The sequence below is a fragment of the Stenella coeruleoalba genome, assembly GCF_951394435.1.
Source record: "Stenella coeruleoalba genome assembly, chromosome: 12".
NCBI lineage: Eukaryota > Metazoa > Chordata > Mammalia > Artiodactyla > Delphinidae > Stenella > Stenella coeruleoalba.
Window position 1 is genome coordinate 70,647,804 of NC_137158.1, and position 12,201 is coordinate 70,660,004.

General features: G+C 39.6%; 1 long non-coding RNA gene across 2 annotated transcripts in view; it reads left to right on the forward strand.

Moving 5' to 3' along the window:
• LOC307195139 overlaps positions 1 to 11,824 on the forward strand; it is a 138,953-nt gene extending 127,129 nt beyond the window's left edge. For both annotated transcript variants that reach the window (XR_013830728.1, XR_013830729.1), the window contains exon 4: positions 10,074 to 11,824. This is a non-coding gene — a long non-coding RNA (uncharacterized lncRNA). The remainder of the gene's footprint in view (positions 1 to 10,073) is intronic.
• Positions 11,825 to 12,201: the final 377 nt, after the last annotated feature.

The window sequence follows — 12,201 nt, forward strand, 5'->3', positions numbered from 1 at the left end:
GTTACCACCCAGTCTATGGTACTTTGTTATAACAGCCCAAACTAAGACTCTCTCTAATTCATGTGGAAAGATATTTGGTTTTTACCTGCAGTGGCAAAGAATATTGTCTGACTTAGCTATAGAGGTCTTGATTTATAGGTGAGCATGTGGCTGTCTGAAATTACAGCTTGCTATAATTAGGTGTGACCACTTGATGAAATTATGGCAACAGAATATAAGTGAAAATGGTGTTTACACTCAAGGAAGCATGTTCAACACAAAGGGAAGGTGTATGCCTTCTTCAAAACTTTTCCGCTTCTCATGGCCGTAATGCAAATGTGATGGCTGGAGTTGATCAGCATCTTGGGCAATTAGGTGGAATCTGTATGATGAGAATGACAGAAGAACAAAATAGAAGAAACCAGAGTCCCTAAGAATAATTAAGTCCCATTTACCTTCAGAGTTCATTTACTTCAGCAAGAAATAATTGTTTATCTTGTTTAGACCATTTCTACTTTGGGACTTCTGTCACTACTTAAACCTACTTTGCTCAAGGGTAAAATAAGCAAGAATTGAAAGTATTGCATATAACAAGCCCACCACAGATGGATAATCTTTGGGATATTGAATATTTTAAACTTTAGTAATTTTCAATCATGAGACTGTAAAGTTTCTTATATGGCACTTCTTACATTTCATAAAATTTTACGGATGTGAACTTACTTGATCCTTATGACAATGTGTAAAGGAAACAGGAAAAGTATTAATGACCTCATTTCAAGGATGAAGTAACTGTGACTCAGAAGAATTATCACATTCTCAAACTTACCAAGCAGGGTGGTAATATATTCAGGGCTAAAATCCAGGCCATCCTGGTCCAGAGATTTTCCTACCACAGTTCTTGAGTGGCAACTCATGCTTTCCCTGGCATTCAGTAATTATGAGAGGTTAATCAGGACTCCATGTTTTTGTCTTAGACACTTATGTTTGAATATATCACAACTGATAAAGGACGTTTATTCTTTTCAGAGGCACCTGACTGAAAGAGTCAAGTCTGGGAGTCCTGGGCGCTAACTCTGACTCTGTTCTAACTTAACTTCTTGTCTGTTAAAAGAAAGCGGTAGAGAAAAAATTACCTCTAAGGAATACATTCTCTCTAGGGGGGGCCATGCAGCACTGATACCTTCTGATTGGTTATGAGAGTCTAACCAACATGTAAACACCTCTTTGCTCCCTGCTTTTGGAGAAATTATAAAGAATCGAGAGAATGTTTATTAGTTTAAAAAAAGAAAATGCTTCCATTAGAAATTTGTGGCTACTCTATTGCAAGAATCCGTATCTGAGAATAAATATCACCAAAGCTTTGTATGAATTGGGAATGATTTCAATTTCTGTTGGTTTCCATGACAGTAGGATTGCAATATTTAAAAAATAAAAATGCAGGATGCCCAAAGAAGTCTGAATTTCAGGTAAGCAATGAATACTTTTTTAGTATCAGTCTGTCCCGTGCAATATTTGGGAAATTCTGAGAATTATTTGTTGTTTATCTGAAGTTCTCATTTAACTGGGTGCCTTGTATTTTATCTGGCAATTCTTTGTGGCAGATACTAGAAACTGGCTTGTTTACCACCTAGTCTTTTAGTGCCTCCTTTTAGTGCCTCCTTTTAGTGCCTCACTGTACTGTGGAAGCTGTAAAGCATTTTGCATGTGATTTAGGTATTGTCGATCTGTTGCACTTGTCCAAAACTTAAATTCAGAACTGGGTTACACAGTAAGAGAAGAAAGCGTGAAGCTCAGTTGCCTTGGTGCAGATCGTACAGAGGCAATGTTCTCTGGGAGCTAACAGATGTAAACAGAGCTTTCTAGTTTTGCAAGCTGCTTCCTGGTCATGGCAGGAGAAGCAGCTCTTGGGGGTGCCCAGTTAGAGCCTTGAGAATTATTTCTGGAAACTCAACCTAGAGTCTGTTTTCCTCAGCCATTGCCTTGATCCGGGAATAAACGCCATCCGGCTTAATCTAGTTGGAATGGTTTCTTTTCTTCGTAACTGGACCATGACTGATATAGTTCTTAAATTATTTTAAATATTAAAGAGAAGGGGGAAAAGTGAGATGTTCTTCTCTGTTTTTAAGCTTATACACAGCATCATAAAAATAAACATTTATTAAAGAAATAATACCACCACCCTAAGTAATCCTATATTTCAATTCATCAAAAAATCGTTTTTGTGTTCCTTCCAGTCCTAGTTCTTATGCAGACATCATTTTTCATATTGTAATCATAATGCAGATACAAGTTTACATTCTACTTTTCTCCCTTAACATTATTCCATAAATACTTTCTGTATTGTTACATGATTTCCATAATTATTTTAATGGCTGTGTAACTAACAGTTCTTCTAGTTGATGTATCTTAATTCAATTATTCTCTTATTTTTGGATGTAAAGGTTTTTCTGTGTGTGCCATTATAAACAATTGTTTAGTTAAAGATAAATTCCAAGCAGTGGGATAACTAGGTCAAAGGCTGTGAACATTCTGTGTCTCTTAAAATGTTTTTCCAAATTGCTTTCCACCAGGGATGTGACAATTTTAAATGGGTGGCAGATTTCATTGGTGACTGAATTAAGGAAAGTCAGTGAAGCTAAACATCACCCAGAATGCATGTGACCCAGCTGTACACAGCCCACACACACAAAAGGAGAAGTGCCTGCAACATGTGGCCACATAAACAACTAAAAATTGTATTAGCTTCATTTTTAATAGAATATGATTGTCTCTTGTTCTTTAATTGAAGGATATCTTACTTATTTTAAAGTTTAAAAGCGTGTCTTTGCATAAGGAGCCAGAAGCAGCTCCTCTGGCCTTCCATCTCATGTTCTCATTTTCCCAAACTTTGTCTCTTATTCAGCAAAGGGAGCAACCCATCAAGAATATGCTTCTCTTATTAATGCAAATTAATACCCAGTGCTTGTTATTTGGCTCAGAAATATTGGTGTTGGTGCCCCTGTGATGTACAGTTGGCTTCTTGTGAGGAGAAAAGAGATAGGAACTTTACTAATTTTTTAACTAAACTGTTCTTTAAATTTTCTTCCAAAGATTTTCAAATTTGGAGGGTTTTTTTTTCCCATTCACTAAATGTAATCTAGACTTATGACTGTCACATCCTCTTATCTTCCCACCAAAATTACCCCCTGCGTGGCTTTTTAGGTATTCAACTCTAATTAATTGGAAGTAGTTTCTGGGAGAGGATGCTTCATATAGAGGAACCTGGATAATTCCCATTGTAAGATGGTAATTTTGGTCCCATATTGAACCATCAAAATAGAAAATGTTTTCAAGTGTCAGATCTCCTTATGACATGTTGCGATCTTGGAAAATTTTGGGCAAAAGTGGCTACTTAATTATCAGGATGGTAGCCAACTAACTTTTCTCAGAGTTGACCAGCTTTTCTTATAGCGTTCTGACTTCATAAGGCAGGGAAATGGTAAATCTTTCTGTTAAGGGCCAGATGGTAAATATTTTCAGCTTTGCAGGCTGTACAATCTCTGTCCCAGTTATTTAACTCTGCCCTTGTAGCGTGAAAGCAGCAATAGAGAATATGTAAATGAATGGGTGTGACCGTGTTCCGATAAAAGTGTATTTACAAAATCAGGCTGTGGGCCCATTTGGCCAGCTGGTCGTACTTTAGCGACCCCTGACTTCAGGAATCTGGCTTTAGATGGCCTCCAGGAGTAATCCAACTTTGTTTCATAAGTCTCTTAGCACAAAGATTATCAACTTTACAATGAGAGAAAAAAAATTAATAAGAAAAAGAAATCTTGGCTTAAAATGAACTCTGATGACTTCTTAAAAAAATAAAGGTTGTGTATGAGATAATCCAGAAGTAATAAGAAAGGACACTGATACTTAGAAATAAACTTGGAAGAGCTATCCAGAATTTGAAAGAGCTTTGGAAAATGGATTCCCTCAAAAGAGTCCAACCAAAACTTAGGACAAGGATTGAAGTAGCTAACCAGTCTCAGGAATAATACCTGTGCCCTAGCCCTGTCATGGTATTGCCTCTCTCAGAGTCTGAGTCAATCTAAGGACAGAGTTATTGACTTTAGGACAGTGCTTTTTACTGACTAGAATGGACCAACATCCTTAGAGTTCTTGAGGCAGACAGATAACCCTGCCCATTCCAATCCGGAAACCTAGGGGACTGTGTTAAAGGTCGAGTCTCTGGAATGAGGAGGAATGGGGGTGGGGTGGGCATCCTTCCTAGTCATCTGTAGCTGCCAATCAGTGGGAGAGTCAGAACAACAGCTAGAAGTGCTTGTCAGGCCCTCGGTACGTTGCTGATGTAGTGAACAATAATTTTTAATTTTTTACTTCAAGTTTAGTCAATAGGCTCTCTTTAATAGTATATGCTTATTATTTATTCTGAGTTGGGACATGCTCAGCTATCCTACTTACAGTAAATATAGTCCACATAACGTTAGCTAACATTATTGTATATACCTGGAGGTACATGTAGTATTGAACATACATTTTTAAATTCTCACAGCAACTCTATTGAGTGGGGAATATTATTAGTCACATTTTATTAGCAAGGAAACAGAGGCACCACAAGTTTAGAGAGCCATCCTGATTTACCCACTGAACGTGGGCCATTACACACCTGTTTTTCTTGACTGTAAGGCTCTTAAACATGACACACTGTCTCTTTTGGTTAGGTAGGAAACAAGACCTTTTTCTTCTTCTTTTTTTTTTTTTTTTCCTATTACTTCAAGTAAGCAAGTGGACAGAAGTGAAAAATAGAACACCTCCTGTTATGTCAGAGATGTCTGGTCATCTTTAAAAATGGTCACTTAAAAATAGTAACCTTTGAAAATGAGAAACCTTCCTGCACATACAGGAATGCTGATCTGCCTGTACTTCTCCTGCCTGTTCACTAAGGAAGATGCACCCTCTTTGGTGAAAGCAAGCATCCCTCCAGTGGGTAAAACCCTGGAGAGGTAAAAAAACAAGATGGCTCCACAGAGGATAATGGTTCTGTTTGTCCTGCCTGCAGCATCAATAGTGTGCATATTTCTTCTCAGTCTGAGCAATATCTTTTGTTTTCTTCTCCTGCCATTAGACCCTCCAGTGGCTGATTTTCTTCTACTCCTTAGAATCACCTCGAGTCTCATCGTCTCTAGCTGTGCCTTGGTGTCTGTCCTTGTTCTCTAATACAATTAGAGATGTTAACTTTTCTTCTAATCAGAGTGACTTTTCTCTAAATTTCAGAGGTTGAAGTGAACACGGAGGTGAGGAAATCACTGAATGAACATGTCAAGCTGCCTGTTTCCTCTATGTTTCATGGGAACTTTTGGCAGTCCTGATTTCTGGGTTCTGGAATTCCATGAGTGACCAAAATATCAAAAACATTCAGGTGTCATTTATAGCTTGGCCAAATTTTAAATTTTGTCTGGTAAGGACATTGAAAAACAAAAACAAAAACAAATAATTGCCATCATAACCACTATCGTTTCACAAGAGAAAGAACATTTTAAACACCAGAAGTGGGCCGTAATCTCAGAAAAAGAACAATGCTTTAAATTGAATTCATTTTGTTTTTAAAAAAGCTCACTACATTGTCCTTGCATTTTTCATTTTGCTCTGACAGCTTATAACTTAATTTTGAGCTGGTCCAGGTCCAAGAGCTGGTGTTTGGGAACTGCTGGTATAATGGAAAGAATCTTATCTTGGAGTCAGACAGATCTGGCTTCAAATCCTGACTTCTCCATTTGACTTTGAGTGAGTCAGCCAATGGGTCTGAAGCTCTCCTAATGGGAGGAATTGGGAGACCCTCAGGACGTAGCTGTGCATCTGGTGAGGCCCTGTTCCTGATTCATGTCTACTCTTTGTCTTCCTTTTCTCCTTTATGTGTCGCAACCATTGAACAATAAGAAACAAAGGAAACTTACCATGAAAGCAATTTTGAATAGTTTTGTTTTTATTGATATAAGCATACGAGTTATTTGAATTGTAGCCATTCTATAAATTCACACATACCAATTAGTAAAAATTACTTGGGTGATTTCTAAATTATTTGAATAGTTGGCCAATAAACCAAAAGAAAATAAAACAAAGACAATCAAACATGTGGGTAAATCTGGTCCGTTTCTTGGACCTTGGACTAACACACCTCTGTTAATGCAAAGGCTACTTGGGTGTATCATCTGATAAGGGCTCTCGCTCTTTGACTGAACATTAGTCAGGTTGCTCTGAGCCCTCTTCTCTATTAGGTCTTACCCTTGGCCTGCCAGTCTAGTTCAGCAAGAATCCTGCCAAGCCAGTTTAGCAGAAGTCTACCTCTATCCTTGATACCAAACCAAGTTCCTCTTAATAACTTTCTATCTACACCTTCACCCTGCCCATTGGCTACAAATACCCAGCTGCCATTGATGGTATTCAGAGTTACATTCAGTCTCCATCCCCTATTGCAGTAGTCTTGACCTCTACTGAGATGGTCTTGAATAAAGTCCCCCTTACCTGTTTAACTCCATGCAGTGCGATTTTTCTTTGATGTATCCCAAACCCACATGACGTTGGAAAGAGATCTACATAAGAAGACGTGGAGGGTCACATGAGGAATTAACCCCAGGAATAGTCAGTTCCAGGCTTTATAAATTAATTTTTTTTTAATTTCAGGGATTGAAACTAGATAGAATTGTTCTAATTTGATCATTTGGGGGAAAAGAGAAGTCAATTTCTATCCCTATGAACTAATAATTTGGGAAGAAATTGGGCAAAAGAAGAATCACTCCTTTTTCACTCATGAAGTGTTTGTTAAATGCCTTACATTACCATAATTCTTTTTCTAGTGTTCAGAAGACTAGCAAGGCACGTTTCTTAAGTGCCTTCACTGGTGACAGGTTTGTTATAGGTAAAAATGCCAAAGGTTTTTTTCCAGCAAGTGTCAGCACTAATGTTGCTATTAGTAATTACCTCCCCACCAACACTTTGCTTCCAGAAAGGAATCCTGGGGGAAGGGGGAGAAAAAGTAGTTCAGAAAGTTTACTTTTCTCTACAGAGCTGCTTAAGAAACCAGTTGATTTGCATTGTACCTTTTTGTCCTGAAGTTACAATTTTTTTTCTCTGTAGTGGTTTGCAAGCCATTTCACAATATGGCCCACCTGCTGAGTACTCATAACTTTGATTCTCTTATATCAGTCTTCCACTATGTTGCTAACCTGACAGCGTCACTGAAAGGAAAAGAAAAGCTTTTTTTTTTCCTGTGAAAATCAGTGGCAGTTTCGATGCTAAGCTCCTCCAGTGCAGGATCTGTTCATAAGTATCTTTGTATTCTCTACAGCCGCAATTTGGGGCATAGTTAATGCACAATAAATATGTATTGAATTTATGTAACATCCATTTTTGAACTTTTCATCCAATTTTTTCCTCTGGCCTATGTTAGTTTTCTAGGGCTGCTGTAACAAGTTACTACAGACTGGGTGGCTTAAAACAACAGAAAATTATTTTCTCATAGTTCTGGAGGCTAGCTGTCCAAAATCAAGTTGTTGGTGGGGGCCATACTGTCTCAGAGAGTTCCTAGCTTCTGGTGCTTGCTGGCAATCCTTGTTATTCCTTGGCTTGCATCGCGAGAGTCTCTCTGCCTCTGTCCTACTCCCCTATGTCTGTGTCAGATTCCTTCTTGGTAGGATACCAGTCATGTATTAAGGCCCACCCTTATTCAGTATGACTTCATCTTAACTTGATTATATCTGCAAAGAACCTATTTTCAAATAAGGTCACATTCAAAGGTCCTGGGTAGACATGAATTTGGGGGGTCACTATTTAACCCAGTATAAGGCATAAAGAATCCTTCACCCCAGAAGGGTAGTAGAATATGCCACCTCGAATATGCCACCTCAAATATGCCACTTTAGCATAAGAATTGTTTTGAGCTGAGGCAACTGAGAAGAAGCAGATACAAGGAAAGCTCCCTGCCCTCCCCCTATTTGCCTAAATAAATTTTGTAGCATGTAAATGTGTCCCTCTTCTCCTGTCTACCAGAAAGGACAAAAGTTAATCCCCAGAAACAACTTTAGACCTTATCAGCCTGTAGAAGGCGCCAGAGGAATCTGCATAACAAACTTTACTAACTAGGCTTTATCTCCTCCTAGTTTTCTCCCATAGATCTACCTTCTCACAGTTTGCCACCCTCGGAAGTCAAAAACTGCTTTCTTTTCTCTTATCATTTCTATGAATTTATTGTTCTTTTTTGCAGATGCTATGTATCAGCTGGAGTCCGTAAGCCTTCACTTTTGAGTTACTCAGTTTTCCTTGGGTATCTCCCATGCATACATTAGATGTGCATATGAATGAACTTGCTTGTTTTTCTCTTGCTAACCTCTATTATTAAGTGGGTCTCAGCCAAGAATTTAGAAGAGTAGAGGGAAAATTATTTTTCCTCTTCTCCCCGTATCATTTTAGACTTTTATAGTTATCTCTGTAGCTCCAACACCTTAAGATAGCTCTTGGCTATTCAAGCTATTAAAATTTCCTTGTTTTTCTTTTAGCTCTGAGTTAAAACCTAATATCTCCTGATGCCCTTGACCATCACTTGTTTTGAAGGGCTACCCAGCTTTTCAGTTTTTTGCCCAGGGGAGCTGGCTTTTTGCTCCACACAGCTCAGCTAAAAACAGGGGACAGATTACAATAATCCTAAGAGCCTGCCTCCCTAGTGTAAATCCCTCAAGACTGTCCTTTTTCAATTAGGATGAATAATTTTCCTCCTCTGAATACTTCTCAGATCCTTGCCCTTTGAAGCCTGGAACCAGTGTAAATGCTAATTTGAAATTAACATACAATTCATTTTTTGCTCACCTCCCCTGGTTTACTTCCAGCTTCTTAACTTGTCCTCTCACAAACACCTTAGGCACTGATTGACTTCCTTTTTAAAAAGCCCATGACTATTTTTCTCCAGGTAATGTTGGAATCTATTTAAATTTTCTCTGTCTCTTGTGTGTATGAGGGGGTGGGGGGCTGGGCAGTGTACACGTATGCAGGTGTATGTGCAAAGAAGAGGCATTGGACTAATGTCCTGTAATGTCCTGTCTAGCTCGGGTACCTATGAGAGCAATATAAAGTTTCATCTGGAAGTAAACAGCCACTTCTTATTTATTACTAAATTTCAGAAGTTTCTGACAGTGCTCACTCCTCAGAAGCAAGTGATTGAAAAGACACTTGAATAGGTATTCCCACAAGACACTACCTCAAAGACCATCCCTTTTGCCTGGGAGGATTATATTTTTTGCGAGTCATTGTGACTGTTTTCATTTTCGCATGGTATCCTATAGCTTTTCTCTGATTAAGTGACATCTTTTTGGACTGTTGCATACATGTTGAAAGGTTATGTCCTGCTGTTCCTGTGGGTCACAGCTAAGCAATGCCACCTGAAGGCATGCCTCCTATGACCTCTCGAATGGCTTCATCGCATGGACGCTTCCTTTAGCTTATCATACTTAATTAGGGTTCACTGCTGTTTGGGCCTTTTATTTCTCTCCCTCATTCTCTTTCTTCTTCTCAAATATTTATTGAGCTTCTATTCTTTACCAGGGTTGGGGCTAGAACCCTTGAGAAAAATTTAAACAAGTCATAGGGTTTTCCTTGAAACACTAAATATGCAAATGGGCAATGGATTACCTGTATATAACAGTGGAACTCTGACCCATCGTCTTCTGCAGCAACCAGCCTGGAAAGTCAAACCAACACTTCTGCAGCAATCAGGCAGGAACAGTCAGGACTTGGTCTATGAGTGCCAGCTTCTCTATTTTTTGTCCCTGCTTCCAACTCAGGACCAATGAGAGAGAGAAAGCCAAATATGCTCCCTAAAGCAATCACGTAAGATATCTTGCTTCCAGTTAGCTCCTGCTTCCCCGTGTCAACAAACCTCCAGCCACAGCAGACTTGGAGGCTTCCTTCTTTGCACTGTAAAATTTTCCACTCCCTTGTCTGCCTTTGAGTTTCTGTCAAGCGCAAGTGATGGTGACTGACTCCCTTGTTACAGAAAGTTCTGAATAAGTGGGCCTGTTTGTTCTCATTTGGATGGTCTTTGTTTATTTCCACAGTTCTCCTGGAGGTTTCACTGAGATCCACTCTGCACAGCCTGTCACTTAGACGTGTGATACTCAACGGAGGCCCCTGTGTTTTGGTGCTTGAGGCTTGTTGAATCCCTGCCCCTGGGGTAAGTCAGAACTAGGCCTAAACTGGGCTCTTTTTGTATAACTTGGCTATTTATTCTCAGTTTGGTACCAGGGTTTTGTTATTGGTGCCTGTTTGTTTGGCATCCTTGGTGGAATCAAGCCATTCCTTTTCATCCTCTTTTGTTCTCTTTGTGCTTCTATTTTTTGTTGTGCGTCTAAAAGTGTTGTAATCAGAAGGAGACTCACCAAACAGATCATAGTCATAGAGCGTTACCGGGTATAATAAGCCTGTTGTTCAAAAGCCAGCTTCACCGACCATTGAGTTTATGGTTTCTCATCAAGCTAGTATCCATTTGGAAAAATGTTGTTGTGTGTCAGCAACGAAACTAGATAAGGTTCTCCTTCCGTCTTTAATTTCTGATTTGAGAGCTTGGCTTTGAAAGTTCTGAGAGTTTTCTGCCTGTTGGAGGTGCAGACTGTCCGGTCTGTGGTTGGAGGCAGATAAGTATTAGTTGAGGCCCAAGGCATGAGGTGCACAATCATCACTTTTTAGCGACCATTGCTATGGGGTTGTCTAAGACTAAATCGTCTTGTTTTGTTGGAAACATTTCCGCTTCTTTTCGGTGCTCTCAAGTCTTGTACCTATTTTTCTAATGGCATAATCACTGAAGATGATTTGGCTTTCAGTGGCCACTCTGGGGGAACATTTGACTTGAACACAATTGTTCATTTGATATTTATGCCACCAACTTTTATGACCCAGAGAGAGCCACAGCCACACACCCCCACCTCATCCCTCTCCAGAAGACCCTCCAAGACCAGCAGGTAAGTCTGGCCCAAGGTCCTATGAAGTCATTGCTTTTGCCCTGGGTCCTGGTGCACACGAGACCTTGTATGTACCCTCCAAGGGTGGAGTCTCTGTTTCCCCCAGTCCTGTGGAACTCCTGCAATCAAGCTCCACTGGCCTTCAAAGCCAAATGCTCTGGGGGTTCCTCCTCCAGACCCTCAGGCTGGGGGACCTGACATGGGGCTCAGAACTCTCACTCCTGTGGGAGAACTTGTGCGATATAATTATTCTTCAGTTTGTGGGTTGCCCACCAGGGCGTCTGGGATTTTATTATATCACAAGTGTGCCCCTCCTGCTTTCTTGCTGGGTTTCTTCTTTATGTCTTTGGATGTGGAATATATTTTTTCTTAGCTTCCAGTCTTTTTTATAGATGGTTGTGCGGCGGTTAGTTGTGATTTTGGTGTTCTCATGAGAGGAGGTGAGCTCAAGGTCCTTCTACTCCGCCATCTTGTCTCCAATCTCCAATTGTTCATTTGAGAGACACCTTAGAAAGAAAGAGAATAATATTTTTCAGGCCCATTGGGCAGCATTTTTATTGGTAGCAGAGGCCTCCAAATAAAATTCTCATCAACGGTTTCTTTACTAGAAGATTTTTTTGCCAATGCTAACGAGCAATTTGACAAACTCATATAACAAAACATAAGACTCATTTCCCAGGTAAATCCTCCCCATCCTTGTCCTCCAGTTGCCTCCCACTAACCAAATGTTCTTCCTTTTTCCCTTCTGATCTCTCCTTTTATACCTCTTTTGACTCCTCCCTTTCTTGCTCTTGTCCAAATCACCTAATTCTTTTAAGAATCCAAACTCCAATTTCCTCTAAAATCCATCCCTCCCATGAGTCAAGTGTGTAAGCAACTGTAGAATTTAAACTTTGGAACCAAATTAAATCAAGAGCTATAACTAGGATTTCCCTAAACCCAGAGAGACCAGCAAATATTCATAGAAGAATTTAAAATTCCTTGGGGTGCATTAGACCCATGGTTACCTGATCTGTATTAAGTTGTACACATGTTGGTTGAAACCTCAGTTGCTAAATTCTGAGTTGCAAAAGGTGATTGGACTGACCCAGAAAGGCAACTATAAGGATCCTTCCTTCCACAGTAAACCTGAGAGTCAAATAATGTACCCCCCTGCAATAGAGCAGTCCCCTAAAAGTCATACCCAAAATATTTCCAATAAAAATCAGTTGAAGATCTGTTGCATAAT